We start from the raw sequence: 15,918 nt of genomic DNA, 5'->3' as shown, positions 1-15,918 counted from the left end.
GGCATGTACAATGCGAGTGTATGTTCAGACGAGGAGAATAAGGCATGTCAACAATGGCATTTCCTCAAAGGTCAGATGGGTATTGTAAGTCGTGTTTTCTCTCATAGTCAGGGGATGTTTCCATTGCACACTGCTGTACACATTCACTAACATTGAGTGGCTGCTGCCAACACACTGACTCAACTCCAGCCACTTTAATAATGGGAATTGATGCTACCAATGCTACCTAATATAATATAATGTTTACATACCCTACATTATTCATCTCATATGTATACGTATATACTGTACTCAATATCATCTACTGCATCTTTATGTAATACATGTATCACTAGCCACTTTAACTATGCCACTTTATTTACATACTCATCTCATATGTATATACTGTACTCGATACCATCTACTGCATCTTGCCATTCATATATCTTTATGTACATATTCTTTATCCCTTTACACTTGTGTGTATAAGGTAGTAGTTTTGGAATTATTAGCTAGATTACTCGTTGGTTATTACTGCATTGTCGGAACTAGAAGCACAAGCATTTCGCTACACTCGCATTAACATCTGCTAACCATGTGTATGTGACAAATAAAAATTTGATTTGATTTGACTTGATTCTGGCAATGTGTATAATGACAATGTATTCTTTATGCGTTATGATTTCTAGTCACTTTAGTGACGAACATAACAGATTGTTGTATTTTATAGCCAAAGTAACCACAACTTCAGCACAATTGTTGTCCACAATTGTCCACAATTGTTGTCCACAATTGTTGTCCACTATTGTTGTCCATTATTGTTGTCCATTATTGTTGTCCACTATTGTTGTCCACAATTGTTGTCCACAATTGTTGTCCATTATTGTTGTCCACAATTGTTGTCCACTATTGTTGTCCACAATTGTTGTCCATTATTGTTGTCCACAATTGTTGCCATTATTGTTGTCCACAATTGTTGTCCATTATTGTTGTCCACAATTGTTGTCCATTATTGTTGTCCACAATTGTTGTCCATTATTGTTGTCCAAAAATTGTTGTCCATTATTGTTGTCCACAATTGTTGTCCACTATTGTTGTCCACAATTGTTGTCCACTATTGTTGTCCACAATTGTTGTCCACAATTGTTGTCCATTATTTTTGTCCACAATTGTTGTCCACTATTGTTGTCCACAATTGTTGTCCACAATTGTTGTCCATTATTGTTGTCCACAATTGTTGTCCATTATGGTTGTCCACAATTGTTGTCCACAATTGTTGTCCATTATTGTTGTCCACAATTGTTGTCCACTATTGTTGTCCACAATTGTTGTCCATTATTGTTGTCCATTATGGTTGTCCACAATTGTTGTCCATTATTGTTGTCCACTATTGTTGTCCACAATTGTTGTCCACAATTGTTGTCCATTATTGTTGTCCACAATTGTTGTCCATTATTGTTGTCCACAATTGTTGTCCATTATTGTTGTCCACAATTGTTGTCCATTATTGTTGTCCATTATTGTTGTCCACAATTGTTGTCCATTATTGTTGTCCACAATTGTTGTCCATTATTGTTGTCCACAATTGTTGTCCATTATTGTTGTCCACAATTGTTGTCCATTATTGTTGTCCATTATTGTTGTCCACAATTGTTGTCCATTATTGGTGTCACAATTGTTGTCCAGTTTCTAAATGCCGCCCCATACCAGATGTGTGTTATGCCTGCAGAGACGTGGCCTGTCTGCCTACTTGGATTGGTAAATTGCCTCTTTCACCTTAACATTCTTCAGGGACAGTGGAGTGTATACACCCCGTACACCCATGTGTTTTTCAGAGGGCATTGCGTATACCCACCTCAATGTGTATCAATGTAGCGTAGTGGAGGTATATGCCTTATCATTTAATAAGGCTCATGGAACAAAATGGAAATGTTTAGGTAACGGATGTGAAACGGCTAGCTTAGTTAGCGGTGCGCGCTAAATAGCGTTTCAATCTGTGACGTCACTTGCTCTGAGACCTTGAAGTAGTGGTTCCCCTTGCTCTGCAAGGGCCGTGGCTTTTGTGGAGCGATGGGTAACGATGCTTCGTGGGTGACTGTTGTTGATGTGTGCAGAGGGTCCCTGGTTCGCGCCCGGTCTAAAGTTATGTTACATTTAGCTACATTTGTTTAGATTTTTTTGTTTTACCTTTATTTAACTAGGCAAGTCAGTTACACGTTCTTATTTACAATGACGGCCTACACCGGCCAAACCCAGACGACTAATTGAGCACCGCCCTATGGGACCCCAATCACAGCCAGTTATGATTCGAACCAGGGTATCTGTGGTGATGCCCCTAGCACTGCGATGCAGTGCCTTAGACCACTGTGCCACTCAGGAGCCATTGATCAACTATTATTTCTTCACATGTTCAGTGGGATTGTGGCAATAGGCTACCTTGAAGCAAGATAAGACATGCATCATAATATGATCATAAATGTCCACGTTTCAAACAATTAAGGAACAGGATATAGTGATGCTAGTGATAGGCCTAACTGGCTTCTGGTAGATGGAAAGGCTTTCCCAAAAACCTTCTCAATTAAATGTTAACTAGAGACAAAGTAGGCTATGCTTACCTGGCAGAATGATATCATGATTATTTGCATCAGTCCAGTGGCCATTTGTTTTTCAAACTCCATCCCATGTGCTACAGAAACACTGCTAACCAAACAACAGTGCTAGGTACCTGTGCTACAGAAACACTGCTAACCAAACAACAGCGCTAGGTACCTGTGCTACAGAAACACTGCTAACCAAACAACAGCGCTAGGTACCTGTGCTACAGAAACACTGCTAACCAAACAACAGTGCTAGGTACCTGTACTACAGAAACACTGCTAACCAAACAACAGTGCTCGGTACCTGTGCTACAGAAACACTGCTAACCAAACAACAGTGCTAGGTACCTGTACTACAGAAACACTGCTAACCAAACAACAGTGCTAGGTACCTGTACTACAGAAACACTGCTAACCAAACATCAGTGCTAGGTACCTGTGCTACAGAAACACTGCTAACCAAACAACAGTGCTAGTTACCTGTACTACAGAAACACTGCTAACCAAACAACAGCGCTAGTTGCCTGTACTACAGAAACACTGCTAACCAAACAACAGTGCTCGGTGCCTGTACTACAGAAACACTGCTAACCAAACAACAGCGCTAGTTGCCTGTACTACAGAAACACTGCTAACCAAACAACAGCGCTAGGTACCTGTACTACAGAAACACAGCTAACCAAACAACAGTGCTAGGTACCTATACTACAGAAACACAGCTAACCAAACAACAGTGCTATTTACCTGTACTACAGAAACACTGCTAACCAAACAACAGTGCTAGTTACCTGTACTACAGAAACACTGCTAACCAAACAACAGCGCTAGGTGCCTGTACTACAGAAACACTGCTAACCAAACAACAGTGCTAGGTACCTGTACTACAGAAACACTGCTAACCAAACAACAGTGCTAGGTACCTGTACTACAGAAACACTGCTAACCAAACAACAGTGCTCGGTACCTGTACTACAGAAACACTGCTAACCAAACAACAGTGCTATTTACCTGTACTACAGAAACACTGCTAACCAAACAACAGTGCTAGGTACCTGTACTACAGAAACACTGCTAACCAAACGACAGTGCTAGGTACCTGTACTACAGAAACACTGCTAACCAAACGACAGTGCTAGTTACCTGTACTACAGAAACACTGCTAACCAAACGACAGTGCTAGTTACCTGTACTACAGAAACACTGCTAACCAAACGACAGTGCTAGTTACCTGTACTACAGAAACACTGCTAACCAAACGACAGTGCTAGTTACCTGTACTACAGAAACACTGCTAACCAAACAACAGTGCTAGTTACCTGTACTACAGAAACACTGCTAACCAAACAACAGCACTAGGTACCTGTACTACAGAAACACTGCTAACCAAACAACAGCACTAGGTACCTGCACACTTGAGTTAAAGAGTGACTACACTCGAAACTACACAAAAAATGTCTTAGATTTTTCCCAGACCTCAGAAGTGGTGCCCTGATGTGGTTATTGTTGTGGACTTAGAACATCCTATTTGTTTTGGTATTAAAAACGTCTGTTCTGACTCAGTTGACAGCCTCTGTTTCAATAGTAGACCTACTATTAGCCTAATACACAGTACAGCATGGCTTGGCCTGACTGTGGAAGACCCATATGAGATTAATACTTTTTGGTCATTCATAGTATGTGTCACTGTTTCTCATAGAAATGTTCACGCAGGCCACTTGGGAAAGTATTGTCAAAATAGTCTACTACTGTTTAAAAAAAAAAAAAGGAAGTCACCCCTCCCCCTGTTTTAATGCTCCAGTTCCTACCATTCTCAGAATGTAAGCTAACTTTTGCTGTGGGACACTTGAGGGCTTGTTTAAGATTCGTTACCTGCTTGTCTGATAATAGGAAGGAAACTTGTCTAACTGAACAAGTGGGAGTATGTATCTACTGTATTGTAGTCAAGGTTCATCCTATATAACTACTGCTGTCCACTTCATATGTATCTACTGTATTGTAGTCAAGGTTCATCCTATATAACTACTGCTGTCCACTTCATATGTATCTACTGTATTGTAGTCAAGGTTCATCCTATATAACTACTGCTGTCCACTTCATATGTATCTACTGTATTGTAGTCAAGGTTCATCCTATATAACTACTGCTGTCCACTTCATATGTATCTACTGTATTGTAGTCAAGGTTCATCCTATATAACTACTGCTGTCCACTTCATATGTATCTACTGTATTGTAGTCAAGGTTCATCCTATATAACTACTGCTGTCCACTTCATATGTATCTACTGTATTGTAGTCAAGGTTCATCCTATATAACTACTGCTGTCCACTTCATATGTATCTACTGTATTGTAGTCAAGGTTCATCCTATATAACTACTGCTGTCCACTTCATATGTATCTACTGTATTGTAGTCAAGGTTCATCCTATATAACTACTGCTGTCCACTTCATATGTATCTACTGTATTGTAGTCAAGGTTCATCCTATATAACTACTGCTGTCCACTTCATATGTATCTACTGTATTGTAGTCAAGGTTCATCCTATATAACTACTGCTGTCCACTTCATATGTATCTACTGTATTGTAGTCAAGGTTCATCCTATATAACTACTGCTGTCCACTTCATATGTATCTACTGTATTGTAGTCAAGGTTCATCCTATATAACTACTGCTGTCCACTTCATATGTATCTACTGTATTGTAGTCAAGGTTCATCCTATATAACTACTGCTGTCCACTTCATATGTATCTACTGTATTGTAGTCAAGGTTCATCCTATATAACTACTGCTGTCCACTTCATATGTATCTACTGTATTGTAGTCAAGGTTCATCCTATATAACTACTGCTGTCCACTTCATATGTATCTACTGTATTGTAGTCAAGGTTCATCCTATATAACTACTGCTGTCCACTTCATATGTATCTACTGTATTGTAGTCAAGGTTCATCCTATATAACTACTGCTGTCCACTTCATATGTATCTACTGTATTGTAGTCAAGGTTCATCCTATATAACTACTGCTGTCCACTTCATATGTATCTACTGTATTGTAGTCAAGGTTCATCCTATATAACTACTGCTGTCCACTTCATATGTATCTACTGTATTGTAGTCAAGGTTCATCCTATATAACTACTGCTGTCCACTTCATATGTATCTACTGTATTGTAGTCAAGGTTCATCCTATATAACTACTGCTGTCCACTTCATATGTATCTACTGTATTGTAGTCAAGGTTCATCCTATATAACTACTGCTGTCCACTTCATATGTATCTACTGTATTGTAGTCAAGGTTCATCCTATATAACTACTGCTGTCCACTTCATATGTATCTACTGTATTGTAGTCAAGGTTCATCCTATATAACTACTGCTGTCCACTTCATATGTATCTACTGTATTGTAGTCAAGGTTCATCCTATATAACTACTGCTGTCCACTTCATATGTATCTACTGTATTGTAGTCAAGGTTCATCCTATATAACTACTGCTGTCCACTTCATATGTATCTACTGTATTGTAGTCAAGGTTCATCCTATATAACTACTGCTGTCCACTTCATATGTATCTACTGTATTGTAGTCAAGGTTCATCCTATATAACTACTGCTGTCCACTTCATATGTATCTACTGTATTGTAGTCAAGGTTCATCCTATATAACTACTGCTGTCCACTTCATATGTATCTACTGTATTGTAGTCAAGGTTCATCCTATATAACTACTGAAGTCCACTTCATATGTATCTACTGTATTGTAGTCAAGGATCATCCTATATAACTACTGCTGTCCACTTCATATGTATCTACTGTATTGTAGTCAAGGATCATCCTATATAACTACTGCTGTCCACTTCATATGTATCTACTGTATTCTAGTCACGGTTCATCCTATATAACTACTGCTGTCCACTTCATATGTATCTACTGTATTGTAGTCAAGGATCATCCTATATAACTACTGCTGTCCACTTCATATGTATCTACTGTATTGTAGTCAAGGATCATCCTATATAACTACTGCTGTCCACTTCATATGTATCTACTCTATTCTAGTCAAGGATCATCCTATATAACTACTGCTGTGTCTCTCTCATGCAGAGACAATTTATGTTCATAAGACCTCACAAATGATCTGCTATTCAAATCATAATAACTTACTTTATACGGTTGTTATTCGATTTATTAATGACAGAATATTTAAACAGCCATAGATGGTCCTACAATACGATGAATTAAGTGGACATCTTGTCATATGATGCTAACATCAGTTGTTGGGTTAATAAATACGGATTGTCTCCCTGAAGCTTATAGCACTGTACGATCACACTTGATCATCTGTCTTGGTTTATTTGGGACATCTCTGTAAAGAAGGACTGCTGTGTGAAGACCAATAGCAGAGTGCCTGTCTGCTGACTGACTGCAAGTCATAAAAAGGAACCTTAATCAGTAATGAGGAACTAACTTCCTGACAAATGAGCTACTGAAAATGGGCCATAGAGCAACATGCTCTCACATTGTTACCAACATGCAACAGTAGAACAGTGCCAGAAATAGAACAACAATTTCTCAAGCCCAATAGTGATATGACAAATATTTTGATTAAATATGATAAATGACTTTGAATGTGTCTGACCTATAACACATTTTCTGAGTGGTGAAAGGAACACCAGCAGAGAAATGTGGACGGAATTATGATTATCTTATTCGGTCAGCCATGGATGAATCTGCAGTATTTTTATACAGAAAAAAAAGGTCCAACAGCTTTCTCTTGGTTGCTTTAGGACATAATTGTTTCTTTGTGTCCTTACAACCAAAGCTCATTGATTTAGAATTGTGAACAGCACCAGTCTCTGTAAGAGGCAGGGGGTGTTATGAGCCATAAGCACCTGTCTGCTACCATGGAAACAGAGAGAGAAAGAGGGACCTGGCGATTCAGCTTTGAGGCTGAACACAGAGACAGAGATGTGTTCAGCACCACAGAGGCTGCTAGCTGCAGCTATTCTGGTGGCTTTTGCAACTTCCTGTAGGAACCAGCTAGCCCTTATTCACCCAGTAGTGTTTCCTGTTCAGAAAATGACTCGCTGGTGCTGGCGGTGAAAGTATCTGCATGTCCTTACATGAATGAATTGTACTATTTCATTTATTTATGGTTTGTGGGTGTATTGTATTTGATGGCTGATAGAGTTTGTTGTGGATTTTGAATCATTCTGCACTATTTTAATGCTAAACTTTCAGAATAAGAATATTGTCAAGTATGAAGCAAAGCCATTCATTTTAAATGAAAAGGATCAAATAATTATATAATTATAATTCTGTGAAGATGAGAATTGAGAGGGTAGTATACCTACATTACAGGATGGAGAATACAGAAACCGGAACCCGGAATACGGTACACAGAATACAGTATAGTACAGTAACTGCAGCAGCTAGTATATGACTCTCAAAGCCCTTGATTAGATTTACACTCCAGCCGTCATGAGGATCAGGCTGAGGCACCCAGGGACTCAAAGACATCTGTGTTCCTCCCAGAGAGAGAGCTGAGCTGCAGCCCACAGCCAGTCCAGCAGGCAGAGAGGCAAGTGCCTTCCCATCACAACACTGACAGATGGCCTTCTGGGCCCTCACTTTGGGCCACGTTCATCACAATCACCTCTCCTTCTCTATGTGTGTGTGTATGTGTGTGTGTCCTCCACGATGCAGACACCATAATGGCGATGACATCACAGTCCAGAGAAGTCCATGAAAACATCAGAGGATGAGGGAGGGAAGGAGCCCAGAGGACAGAGGGGGAGATTACGTTACCCTGTCAGGTTAAAATCCTATTAGTTTGACACTACAACGGATTAGCCTTTTGTGGATGCTGTTCAATGGAGGGACATTGGACACCATTGGGCACATTCTAACAGTTTATTAACTGTTGGGGTTGGCTGAAGGAGCACTCTGGGGCAGATTTCTTACTGAGAAGCAGCAACCGTTTAACTATATGGGCTCATTTATTCCCTCCATACCTGGATGCCAAGATAAAATCATCCTTCACTCTTAGAATGGTCTGAATCAGCTATACATAAATACTACTCAGGTGCAGTAGCTAAAGCTAAAAGTTATTGTAGAATATGTAGTCATTGAAATGGCAAATGGCACATACTGTATGAGTAAAATCACAACATCGCCATGGCCAGTATTGACATGGGCTATTTGAAAAATTATATGTCTTTGGAAAGTGTTTTGATACAGTGAGCAGTTAGTCAATTTATTAGTGTTAATGAAGGGCACAGATGGGTGGCAGCATCTGTAGCTGACGTGGTATCCCCTTTGGAGAGCTCCTTGGGCTCCATTGTACCGCTTGCTTGGTGGTGCCCCAAGCAAGCTGTTGTGTTGCAGACTCTGGGGCCTTTCAGAACAGGTGTATATATACTGAGATCATGTGACAGATCATGTGACACTTAGATTGCACACAGGTGGACTTTATTTAACTAATTGTGTGACTTCTGAAGGTAATTGGTTGCACCAGATCTTATTTAGGGGCTTCATAGCAAACCGGGTGAATACATACTGTATGCACGCACCACTTTTCTATTTAAAAAAATATTGTTTTAGAATTTTTGACACAATATATATATATATATATATATATATTTTTTTTTTTCACTTCACCAGTTTGGACTACTTTGTGTATGTCCATTACATGAAATCCAAATAAAAATCCATCTAAATTACAGGTTGTAATGCAACAAAATAGGGAAAACGCCAAGGGGAGTGAATACTTTTGCACACACATAGAGGTGATTGTGATGAACGTGGCCCAAAGTGAGGAGCCAGAAGGCCATCTGGGGCGGTAGGGTAGCCTAGTGGTTAGAGCGTTGGACTAATAACCGGAAGGTTGCAAGTTCAAACCCCCGAGCTGACAAGGTACAAATCTGTCGTTCTGCCCCTGAACAGGCAGTTAACCCACTCTTCCTAGGCTGTCATTGAAAATAAGAACTTGTTCTTAACTGACTTGCCTAGTTAATTAAAGGTAAAACAAACAAATTTATACCTTGGCCTAAACATCAGTGCCACACGTATCTTCCACAACGCTGTGAATGATCTGAGAGACAAGGCAAGAAGGGCCTTCTATGCCATCGAAAGGAACCTCAAATTTGACATACCAATTATAATCTGGCTAAAATAATTTCGCCAGATTATAATTTTAATCAGTTATAGGACCCACTGCCCTTTATGGTCTGGGGTCCGCTCACCAACAGAGAAATCACAAAATGGGACAAACACCATTTGTCCCATTTTTTGGTTGTTGAGACTCTGCATGCAGAATTCTGCAAGAAATATCCTCTGTGTACAACGTAAAACATCAATTAATGCATTCAGAGCAGAATTAGGCCGATACCCGCTAATTATCAAAATCCAAAAAAGGGCCATTAAATTATACAACCACCTATAAGGAAGTGATTCCCAAACCTTCCTTAAAAAAGCCATCACCTACAGAGAAATTAACCTGGAGAAGAGCCCTCTAAGCAAGCTGGTCCCGGGGATCTGTTCACAAACACAAATAGACCCCACAGAGCTCCAGGACAGCAACACAATTAGACGCAACCAAATCACGAGAAAACTAAAAGATAATTACTTGACACATTGGAAAGAATTTATAAAAAACAGAGCCAACTAGAATGCTATTTGGCCCTAAACAGAGGGTACACAGTGGCAGAATACCTGGCCACTGTGACTGACCCAAACTTAAAGAAAGCTTTGCTACTGAGAATGGCCGCCGTAGGCAGACCTGGCTCTCAAGAGAAGACAGGCTATGTGCACACTGCTCACAAAATGAGGTGGAAACTGAGCGGCACTTCCTAACCTCCTGCCAAATGTATGACCATATCAGAGACACATATTTCCCTCAGATGACACAGACCCACAAAGAATTTGAAAACAAATCCAATTTTGATAAACTCCCATATCTACTGGGTGAAATACCACAGTGTGCCACCACAACAGCTACATTTGTGACCTGTTGCCACAAGAAAAGTGCAACCAGTGAAGTACAAATACAGTTGCAATTACAACCCATATTTATTTTCCCTTTTGTACTTGAACTATTTGCACATCATTACAACACAGTATATAGACATAATATGACATTTGAAGTGTCTTTATTTTTTGGGAACTTTTTTGAGTGTAATGTTTACTGCTAATTTTGTATTGTTTATTTCACTTTTATTTGTTATCGATTTCACTTGCTTTGGCAATGTAAACACACATATATATAACATATATAAAACATATATAAAACTTTATTTAATTAGGCAAGTCAGTTTAAGAACAACTCATTATTTTCAATGACAGCCTAGGAACAGTGGGTTAACTGCCTTGTTCAGGGGCAGAACGACAGATGTTTACCTTGTCAGCTCAGGGATTTAATCTTGCAACCTTTCGGTTTTTAGTCCAACGCTCTAACCACTAGGCTACCTGTTTCTCGTGCCAATAAAACCCCTTAAAATGAAATTGAGAGAGAGAGAGAGAGAAAGAGTGAGAGAGAGAGAGAGAGAGAGAGAGAGAGAGAGAGAGAGAGAGAGAGAATGAGAGAAAGAGAGAGAACGAGAGAGAGAGAGAGAGAGAGAGAGAGAGAGAGAGAGAGAGAGAGACGGACAGAAAGGGTGAGAGAAGGAGAGAGAGAAAGAGAACGAGAGAGAATGAGAGAATGAGAGAGAGAAAGAGAGAGAGAAGATGCAGCCCGGAGAGGGTAGGACACAAAGGACCTATTTTTTTCTCAGCCACTAAACAAGTCCACTAATGCTGCTCCACACTCACCCCTTTAGCTAGCAGATGGCCAGGGGCCAGGCCTTAGCAGACTCCTCCATTCACAGAGACGAGATGCGTCACAGTATATCTGCCATGGGGGCAATTATCATCTGTCTTGTGCCCGAGGAGAAAGGACACACCCACTCCGACTCCTCTAAATACAGGCTTTGAAAAATCAGAGCACTGAGATCAAGAGTTAAACTCTTATACTCAGCAAAAACACTGGGCTTTCCATTTTGTAACGGTCAGTCATTATCTAACGTCGGACCATAATCTGTTGCCAGTAAAGACATCAACATAGTGACGTTTCTGTGTATTTGTGTCACAGTCTCCCAACGTATACGTAATCAATACGAGATAGATGCATTGATTGGGTCACATGAATATCCACAGAGGAAGATGATGTCATTGCTGACAGAATCAGCAGATGAGAAGAAGATACTTATCCAGATTCTCCAATTGGATTTGACACGAGCATATAGCTTGACTGTAAGAAACCCGAATCAATTCGGGCACAAGGAGGAGAGTTCAAACTTGTTTGTATTTCCCTTTACAGCACAGAGGCCGCACCTGCGTTAGCACGTGACCTAGAGGCTGTCGGCCAGCGCTTGTCACCTTGGATTAGGTTCAGGTAGCGGTCACCTGTGTACCCGTCACCCCTCATTACAGAGCAGGTCGTCACACGGCCACGGTAGACACAGAAAACGACACTCTCTGCCTGCCCGTGTGTGTCATAACATTTCCTCCCGTAGGAATACCTATAGTGAAAGCCTGCTCAATGGAGTGTGTAACGGTCTACACTGCTCCAGCTCCTAAATAACTAATGCAACAGGCAGTCAAATGCATCATCACTGTATCTGTCCACAGTGCAGATGTCAGCATCTTTCCTGGTGCTCTATTTTATCAGGCTGCTCATATCTCTTACCTTAAACCCCAATCTCTGTTTGTGGGTGTGTGTGTGTGTGGGTATGTGGGTGGGTGTGTATGTGTGGGTGTGTGTATGGGTGTGTGTGGGGGGGGGGGTAGTGTGTGGATGTGCATATGTGTGGGTGTGGGTGGGTATGTGGGTGGGTGTGTGTATGTGTGGGTGTGTGTATGGGTGTGTGTGGGGGGGGGGGGGGTAGTGTGTGGATGTGCATATGTGTGGGTGTGGGTGGGTATGTGGGTGGGTGTGTGTATGTGTGGGTGGGTGGGTATGTGTATGTGGGTGGGTATGTGTGTGGGTGTGTGTGTATGTGTGTATGTGTGTATGTGTGGGTGTGTATGTGTGGGTGTATGTGTGAGTGTGTGTATGTGTGGGTGGATATGTGTGTGGGTGTGTGTGGGTGTGTGTGTGTATGTGTGTGGGTGTGTGTATGTATGGGTGTATGTGGGTGGGTGTAATAGCTTGCATGGGGAGACAGCACCCCCTCCTCCACACTCGGACATGCAGTAGTCTTGTCCAAGAGAGTGTTTGGGGAGTTGGACGATGTGATGACAGCGGAGGGGGAGCCTCTCATTGTGCCTATGTCAGATGACTGTCTGAGATAGCTGCAGCACAGCTGGAGGCAGACTGGGAAGTGGGGGGGGGGGGGGTTATAACTATAGTGGGCTGGATCAGACTGTGTTGAGGTTATAACTATAATGGGCTGGATCAGACTGTGTTTAGGTTATAACTATAGTGGGCTGGATCAGACTGTGTTGAGGTTATAACTAAAGTGGGCTGGATCAGACTGTGTTGAGGTTATAACTATAGTGGGCTGGATCAGACTGTGTTTAGGTTATAACTATAATGGGCTGGATCAGACTGTGTTGAGGTTATAACTATAGTGGGCTGGATCAGACTGTGTTGAGGTTATAACTATAGTGGGCTGGATCAGACTGTGTTGAGGTTTTAACTATAGTGGGCTGGATCAGACTGTGTTGAGGTTATAACTAAAGTGGGCTGGATCAGACTGTGTTGAGGTTATAACTATAGTGGGCTGGATCAGACTGTGTTGAGATTATAACTATAGTGGGCTGGATCAGACTGTGTTGAGGTTATAACTATAGTGGGCTGGATCAGACTGTGTTGAGGTTATAACTATAATGGGCTGGATCAGACTGTGTTGAGGTTATAACTATAGTGGGCTGGATCAGACTGTGTTTAGGTTATAACTATAATGGGCTGGTTCAGACTGTGTTTAGGTTATAACTATAGTGGGCTGGTTCAGACTGTGTTTAGGTTATAACTATAGTGGGCTGGTTCAGACTGTGTTGAGGTTATAACTATAGTGGGCTGGATCAGACTGTGTTGAGGTTATAACTATAGTGGGCTGGATCAGACTGTGTTGAGGTTATAACTATAGTGGGCTGGTTCAGACTGTGTTGAGGTTATAACTATAGTGGGCTGGATCAGACTGTGTTGAGGTTATAACTATAATGGGCTGGATCAGACTGTGTTGAGGTTATAACTATAGTGGGCTGGATCAGACTGTGTTTAGGTTATAACTATAGTGGGCTGGTTCAGACTGTGTTGAGGTTATAACTATAGTTGGCTGGTTTTTACTGTTCTATGTTATGCTATACTACTCTATGCTGAGAGTCTGTGGGGAGGGGGTGGGGGGGTTATAACTATAGTGGGCTGGTTTTTACTGTTCTATGTTATGCTATACTACTCTATGCTGAGAGTCTGTGGGGAGGGGGTGGGGGGGGGGTTATAACTATAGTGGGCTGGTTTTTACTGTTCTATGTTATGCTATACTACTCTATGCTGAGAGTCTGTGGGGAGGGGGTGGGGGGTTATAACTATAGTTGGCTGGTTTTTACTGTTCTATGTTATGCTATACTACTCTATGCTGAGAGTCTGTGGGGAGGGGGTGGGGGGTTATAACTATAGTTGGCTGGTTTTTACTGTTCTATGTTATGCTATACTACTCTATGCTGAGAGTCTGTGGGGAGGGGGTGGGGGGTTATAACTATAGTGGGCTGGTTTTTACTGTTCTATGTTATGCTATACTACTCTATGCTGAGAGTCTGTGGGGGGGGGGGGGGGGGTGGGGGGGTTATAACTATAGTTGGCTGGTTTTTACTGTTCTATGTTATGCTATACTACTCTATGCTGAGAGTCTGTGGGGAGGGGGTGGGGGGGTTATAACTATAGTGGGCTGGTTTTTACTGTTCTATGTTATGCTATACTACTCTATGCTGAGAGTCTGTGGGGAGGGGGTGGGGGGGTTATAACTATAGTGGGCTGGTTTTTACTGTTCTATGTTATGCTATACTACTCTATGCTGAGAGTCTGTGGGGAGGGGGTGGGGGGGTTATAACTATAGTGGGCTGGTTTTTACTGTTCTATGTTATGCTATACTACTCTATGCTGAGAGTCTGTGGGGAGGGGGTGGGGGGGGTTATAACTATAGTGGGCTGGTTTTTACTGTTCTATGTTATGCTATACTACTCTATGCTGAGAGTCTGTGGGGAGGGGGTGGGGGGGGTTATAACTATAGTGGGCTGGTTTTTACTGTTCTATGTTATGCTATACTACTCTATGCTGAGAGTCTGTGGGGAGGGGGTGGGGGGGTTATAACTATAGTGGGCTGGTTTTTACTGTTCTATGTTATGCTATACTACTCTATGCTGAGAGTCTGTGGGGAGGGGGTGGGGGGTTATAACTATAGTGGGCTGGTTTTTACTGTTCTATGTTATGCTATACTACTCTATGCTGAGAGTCTGTGGGGAGGGGGTGGGGGGGGGGTTATAACTATAGTGGGCTGGTTTTTACTGTTCTATGTTATGCTATACTACTCTATGCTGAGAGTCTGTGGGGAGGGGGTGGGGGGTTATAACTATAGTGGGCTGGTTTTTACTGTTCTATGTTATGCTATACTACTCTATGCTGAGAGTCTGTGGGGAGGGGGTGGGGGGGTTATAACTATAGTGGGCTGGTTTTTACTGTTCTATGTTATGCTATACTACTCTATGCTGAGAGTCTGTGGGGAGGGGGTGGGGGGTTATAACTATAGTGGGCTGGTTTTTACTGTTCTATGTTATGCTATACTACTCTATGCTGAGAGTCTGTGGGGAGGGGGTGGGGGGGGTTATAACTATAGTGGGCTGGTTTTTACTGTTCTATGTTATGCTATACTACTCTATGCTGAGAGTCTGTGGGGGGGGGTGGGGGGTTATAACTATAGTGGGCTGGTTTTTACTGTTCTATGTTATGCTATACTACTCTATGCTGAGAGTCTGTGGGGAGGGGGTGGGGGGGTTATAACTATAGTGGGCTGGTTTTTACTGTTCTATGTTATGCTATACTACTCTATGCTGAGAGTCTGTGGGGAGGGGGTGGGGGGGTTATAACTATAGTGGGCTGGTTTTTACTGTTCTATGTTATGCTATACTACTCTATGCTGAGAGTCTGTGGGGAGGGGGTGGGGGGGTTATAACTATAGTGGGCTGGTTTTTACTGTTCTATGTTATGCTATACTACTCTATGCTGAGAGTCTGTGGGGAGGGGGTGGGGGGGGTTATAACTATAGTGGGCTGGTTTTTACTGTTCTATGTTATGCTATACTACT

The sequence above is a fragment of the Oncorhynchus masou genome, chromosome 29 (genome assembly GCF_036934945.1).
Source record: "Oncorhynchus masou masou isolate Uvic2021 chromosome 29, UVic_Omas_1.1, whole genome shotgun sequence".
Classification (NCBI taxonomy): domain Eukaryota; kingdom Metazoa; phylum Chordata; class Actinopteri; order Salmoniformes; family Salmonidae; genus Oncorhynchus; species Oncorhynchus masou.
The sequence above is the reverse complement of the archived record's forward strand: the minus strand, read 5'-3'. Positions refer to the sequence as shown.